Source organism: Amblyomma americanum, chromosome 4, assembly GCF_052857255.1.
Source record: "Amblyomma americanum isolate KBUSLIRL-KWMA chromosome 4, ASM5285725v1, whole genome shotgun sequence".
Taxonomy (NCBI): Eukaryota; Metazoa; Arthropoda; class Arachnida; order Ixodida; family Ixodidae; genus Amblyomma; species Amblyomma americanum.
In genome coordinates this window covers 79,568,440-79,574,996 of record NC_135500.1, presented here as the reverse complement: position 1 = coordinate 79,574,996, position 6,557 = coordinate 79,568,440, and the positions used below count along the sequence as shown (strand labels likewise).

Here is a 6,557-nt window from a genome sequence, read left to right as displayed (position 1 = left end):
CTCTGGAACATAGAGTTGTCTACTTGAGCTGCAGCTCACACATTCGTCATCGGGCACAATGCTTGCCACGTGACAACAGCATGCTGCCACATATTTACATCTAATTGCTGAAAGCTTAATAATGATGACGTTAAGGATCTGCCACGTAGAGTGAGACAAAAAAGTAGCGAACTGCACCTATGTGCGCAAGGAGATACCTGCTCGTGAGAGGGAGGCGAGTATTCTACCACGGAACCACCGATGCCCACACAAAGGCGTCGTGCAGGGTCACGGCTGATTTCGCGACGTCTGGCTTCGTAATGTAGTTCGCCGTGCTCAGCGCTGATCAAGACGGTGCTATTCGCCGCGTGGAAAACGAGCTGCCGGGCGAACGCCTGCAGTGATCGGCGCCGTCGGCGGTGCATGGTAGCGCTTTGCGTCGTCCAGACTGCCTGGATCGCTGTTGTCTCTGCGCCGGGGCTCTGTGTGACCGCTTGTGACGAACGTGTGGTCGCTTTTGTTTATCTCTGCCCTGCACGATGCACAATTTAGAGTGCTGGACGGCCACCCTGCGAACTTTCCTGCCTATACTCTCATTTATTCTTTTCTAATTTCTCTCTCACATTACTTTCGCATAACCGCTGCGACCAAACGAAAGTCTGAAATTACCTTAGTAATGTGAATCTCGCAGATGATATTGCCGCGCTAAGTGACTCAGGATATGAACTGCAAAATAGGATCAGTGACTTAGACAGGCAGTGCAGTACTCTGGATTTAAAAATTAATATGCAGAAAACCAAGGTAATGTTCAGCAGACTCGGAAGGAAACAGTAGTTCGCAATTGTTAGGGATGTGCTGGAAGTGGGGAAACAATCGGTCTGCTTAGGGCAGGCAGTGACCGCTGATCAGGATCATGAGAGGAAAATAACTTGAAGAATAAGAATTGGGTGGAGTGCATCTGGCAGGGTCTCTCAGCTCATGAATGGCAGTTTAAAAATATCCCTCAACAGAAAAATGCAACACTGCTGTATATTACCAGTACTCGCCTACTGGGCAGGAACGTGGAGGCTAACGAAAGGGGTTGATCTTAAGGACAACGCAGCGAGCCATGGAGAGAAAAATGATGCGTGTAACGTTAAGAGACCGTAAGAGGGCAGGGTGGGTGAGGGAACGAACGTGGGTTAATGTCATCCTATTCGAAATCACGAGAAAGAAATGGGCTTCGGCTGGGCACGTAATGCCAAGGAAAAATAACTGATGGCCGTTCAGGGTAATGGTCTCAATAGCGAGAGAAGGCAAGCGTAGAAGGGAGTGAAAGAAAGTTGCTTGGTGGGTGAGAATAAAAAGTCTGCAAATCCGAGGTGGCCGCACAGGACAGGGTGAATTGGAGAGATATGGGAGAGGCCCTTGTCCTGCATTGGGCGTTGTCAGGCTGATGATGATGATGACCCACCGTATTAACCACAACAACGACCGGGTGAAACCTTGTGCCAGTGCTGCTCCTCGGCTGCACAAAGGAGGACAAGTGCAGGTTGCAGCTACAGCTTTGGTTTTCTATGTTTACACGCTAGCGGCATAGGAAATTGCGCGGTGGCTAGCAATCTGATCAATAGAAGCCAATGAATTTGGCCGGATGGGGTGATGCGCTATAAGCCCATTTTGGCCGTTGGGAGGGGCTCGCTTGCATGTGTCGTTGGAGTGCTCAAGCGTTATATGAGGCCGTAACACTTCTTGAGGGTTTTGTCTGAATTACCGTATTCCTCGAATGTCGCAATATCGCAGCTACGCACGTTCTCTTGAAGAAAAAATATCAGATAAGCTATCTGTGTAGCAATTCACGCATTATCGCGCAAAACGCACGCATTCAGATTAAAAATTTGCAGAAATGCCCGCTTCATTAATGAAGCCTGCCTCACCGTCTAGCGGACTTCTAACAACACGTGGTTTGAGAAATTCGCTTGCAAGGTTCTTTCACTCGGCGGATGCATTTGGCCCTGTGGTGGACAAGGGGCATGCAAAAGCCGTCGCGAACGGTCAAAATGACCTTGTTAAAAGTCACATGATGATAACATTATTCACTTCAAATTATGGCTAATTATGGCGTCGTGCAGTGCTTACAAAATGCTGCTTGGATGCTGCTCCTGTATGCACCCTGTGTCGGGTCGCCACGCGTGGCGGCCCGAAAGTTGTACTTCTCTCCGCGTTCCAAAAATAGGGCCACAGCGCTTTTAAAACGGCAGCACCCATATTTATTTCGTGTTATCGACTATAGATCTAAGTATTCTTTCGCCGCTGTCGAGCGCACAATAATGGGTTTGCAAGAGATGCGCCTTCAGTTTTGTGGCGCTCAAAGGCGCGAGCATACGACCTCTGCCAGAAGTGTCAGCGTGTGAAGGGACGAGGATTTGTATGCCAGACACCAGTGTCACGTGATCGTTTCGTGTATCAATAGGATTTCCCCATAATGAATAATGAACTTCGCAAGGTACCGTGATAAAGTATAAAAGAGTATGCTATGAAAAGCTACCATTCTCATTTCTGCCATTGGAGCAAAGCGTTGTTAGGTTTCGTCATCCTCGCCCGTCTTTGCCTCGGCGACTACCTCCAGATGTCCGAGTTTCAAAAGCCAGACGATTTGCACAATAAACGCTACCTCTTCGTCCCCGAAAACTCATTGACAGGATCAATTGAGCTGACGTGTGCTTGGCTTTTTGTTTGGAGCAAGTCGAACTTTCTCGGACAAAAATTTTTAATATTCGAAAATTGTAAGATGCTGGCATAAAAATATTGAAGGCAATGGTCCATTGTTCAGATATGTAGCAAAATCTCTCTTTTAAAGTGTTTGCATTGATCTCATCGAACAGTTTATGCTGCTATAGAAAACCAATGGGCAACGCTTTTCACGATAGCAAAAACGTGAATAGAAAAAAAATACAAGACTGCCGTCGCGTGATCTGCGGATATATTGATGGTTATAGTGAAATATTTCATTGTATGAAAAACTTGCGTACATAAATGGTTTCCCACTCAAAATATGCTTTTGTCCAGAATTGCTGGGTATGTCCTTGCTGCAAAAGATGACGAGTGCTTGGCTTTTCGTTGAGAGAGATTTTACCAGGCTTTGTTGTGGGTGCAGTTAACACAAGTGCCGTTTTGTGGCTATTGTTCACGCATGATTTTAAACATGAAAGACGATCTAATTGGTCTCGCTTTCCTGCTATACATACTATTATAAAACTCCACTCAATAAATGTAGCGCATTTAACCACAAAAAGAAAACACAAAAGGGCGAACCTTTTATCCGGTAGAACCCAAGCAACAGTGACCGGAAAACTTTTCTACTAGCTTGATCTGTGCGAAGCAGAATGGCAGAATTACTATCGCTGCGCCTTTCTTACTTGATATCCCGGTTTTTTATTTCATTTTCTGAACAAAATCTTCATTGTTTATCACATTAGTTTTAAATTCTCTCAAAGCGCGCATCGACCGCTGGACCTTTACGCCAGACAGCGATTTCTTAGCTGCGTCTCGTTAATTCGTTAACACCGCTCAGAAAAGAGTGACTCGCATGAGGTTTCTTTCAGCTGCAAACAAGGGTGAGTTCGCCGTGAAATTTTATTACAAACTCTCCCTTTACACCAAAACGCTGCTGTGCCCGGCAGTTTTAAAACTCTTTGATCCTGCCTGTACAGGAGAGTGCCCACACTGTGCGGAGAAGTCTTCGGACATCTTTCACATGGTGTGGGCATGCCAGTCAACCCCGAACCTCGCCCCCAAACCCAACCCCACCCGGGAGGCGGCCCTGCTCGGCTGCTCGGACCTAGCAAGCCAGAAGGCCCTGGTCCACCGAGCCCGAGTCGCGGCGGTCGCCAATGGGCTCCTGTAATGAGGAGCCCACCTAGAGATTGCGAGAGGTTGCTCCGGCTACCTCAAGCTTCCTCCCTGAAATGAAGTTTTTCACACACACACTCTCCCATTGCGGATTAATAGAGGCACCTCGTCTCGAACGCAAAATTCGCAAGTTGGTATCTTACACTGCAAAGGGAAGGAAAAGAACACACGAACTCTCACTGAAAAGGCATTGTGCAAAGGAAAAAAAAGAACAATGCGTCGGCCGGGAATCGAACCCGGGCCACCCGCGTGGCAGGCGAGTATTCTACCACTGAACCACCGACGCTCTTTTTTTTCTTTATTGCCTGGCTTTGACCCATAACATTTACACAAAAAAAACACTCAACAAAAAACACACAAAACGCTATGTACATACGACACTGTCCTGGTCAGCCATCATGAGTCTGGCTTCGTCATACTAAAATTCACGAAGCATACAGAGCGGCTCTAGCCTCGAGAGCCACTCGGGAGGCTCCGCAGCTGCTTTCTGGATGGCCAGAAAGCAGTCCATTCTTTCCCTAAAATAAATTCGGGCAGGTCGTGCGTCTTTGTCACAATAATAGCCTGCCATTCTGGAGCGCCATATACTGTGGAGGCCCAAGAGCATTATGAGATCAAATGGTACCCCATTCTCATTGTCTGTGCTTAAATAACGAATTCCCTGCGCGTCAAGTGGTAGCTCTTTCTTTATTGTCCTTTGTAACACATCCCAAAAATAAACCCCTTCCCAGCAATGCAAAAAAACATGGTCTATTGTTTCGGGCTGTTTACAAGTTAAGCAGTTCGATCCCCACGGTAAAAAGAAATCCTTTCCTTCCAAAAACTTTTTAACTGGGAGTGTCCCGGTGTGTAATTTAAAAAATAAGGTCTTTACTCCTGGTGGCACCTGCATTTTCTTTACCCTTTTTAAAACATCAGCTCCAGGACCTCCACTGTACAAGGCCCTGTACATAGGCTCTGAGAAAACAATATCACAATGGTCATGGTACAACTTCTTTCTTTTAGTTTTATACAAATAATCGCTAGAAAAACGCGCTGAAAGAAACCTAACACTTGCTACAATCTCTTTGTACTAACCAAAAATTCCACCCGAGGGCTCTTCTGTGGTAACAACAAACTCGGGCAGCAATCGCCGCAGCCTGACCTGGCACACGGTGCGCAAGAACGGGTCTGAGACGTCGCGAAAAAACAAAAAACGGTTCACCAGCTGCCTTAAAAAGAGGTGCCCTAGCCCCAACCCCCCGTCTTTTACCCGCCGGAACAGGTTCGTTCGGCTGCAACGTTCCCATTCGGAAGCCCATATAAAGACGGCAAAAATTCGGTGTAACTTCTGAATGTGCACCCGAGAGCAATGCAAAACCTGCATCACATACCAGAGCTTGCTAATAAAAAACAGGTTGCAGACTGTAGCTCTGGCGAAAATGGAGAGATTGGTGCCTTTCCATTTTCCAGCTCTGTCACGTGCTTCTTTCGTTTGCTGTTTCCAATACTCTTCACTTTCGCGATAAGCATCGAGCGGAACGCCCAAATACTTGCCCGGTGTCGTCGTCCACGGTACGTTGGCAAAATGGTCCGGGTGGGATGGCCACCATCCATGCCAGAGTCCGAGGCATTTGGACCAATTAACCCCGCTACCGGTGACTTCGCTGAACTCGCGTACACACCCGACAGCTTCGCTTATGCTCTCCTGATCAACCGTGAATACAGCAACGTCGTCAGCATACGCCAGCAGCTTAACTTCAGCAGCTTGCAACCTAAAGCCATTAATACTATTGTCTTCTAATATTTTCCTACACAGTGTTTCGATGTAAATACAAAATAAGAGAGGGCTGAGGGGGCAGCCCTGACGCACCGAACGCTGCACGCTAATGGGGGCCCCCAGGCACTTGTTAAAAATCAATCTTGTCGTGCAGTTTCGATACGCCAGGGCTACACCCTCGCGGATAACTGAACCGACATTCACATGGTATAAAACGGAAAACAATATTTCATGAGAAACACAATCAAAAGCTTTTTCGAGATCAATCTGAAGCATGGCCACCCGCCCATTAATTGCATCGCAGGTTTCAAGTACACTGCGTGCTTTGTGAATGTTGGAAAAAATCGATCGCCCTTTTATTCCACATGTCTGGTGGGGTCCAACAATTTCCTTTATCACTGTCTGTAGTCTTCGCGCCAATACCTTCATAAAAATTTTGTAGTCCACATTAGTGAGTGCTATCGGTCGATATGCGGTAACAGATTTTAATTTCTCTATATCATCAGTTTTCGGTATGAGTACCGTATGGGAGGTCCCAAAAGACGGAGGCAAAAAGCTTATTCCATAGGCTTCGTTAAACATTGTACATAGCACCGGGGAAATTTCATGCTTAAATTCTTTATAAAATGCCGCACTGAATCCATCTGGTCCTGGTGATTTTCCGAGGTTTAATTCATCTATCGCATGCCCTACTTCGTTTTCAGTTATTTCTAGTTCCATTTTCTTTTTCCTTTCTTCGTCCAGCCGTGGCATTGCACCAAGAAACTGATGCTTAAATGCAACTGCGTCTGCCGGATGCCACGAAAAAAGCCTCTGGTAGAATTGTATAAAGGCTGCTTCGATGTGGTTATTGTCTGCCGATAAGATACCTCCCCATTCTATTTTATCACCGACGCTCACGTTCGAAATCCCGCTGACCGTTCATTCA

The 6,557-nt window shown here is 46.7% G+C and overlaps 1 non-coding gene across 1 annotated transcript; it reads right to left on the bottom strand.

Annotated features, from left to right (window-relative positions):
* Positions 1–4,085: 4,085 nt before the first annotated feature.
* Positions 4,086–4,156, bottom strand: TRNAG-GCC (transfer RNA glycine (anticodon GCC)). Its single transcript has one exon. It is a non-coding gene; the product is annotated as a tRNA-Gly (tRNA).
* Between the last annotated feature and the right edge of the window lie 2,401 nt (positions 4,157–6,557).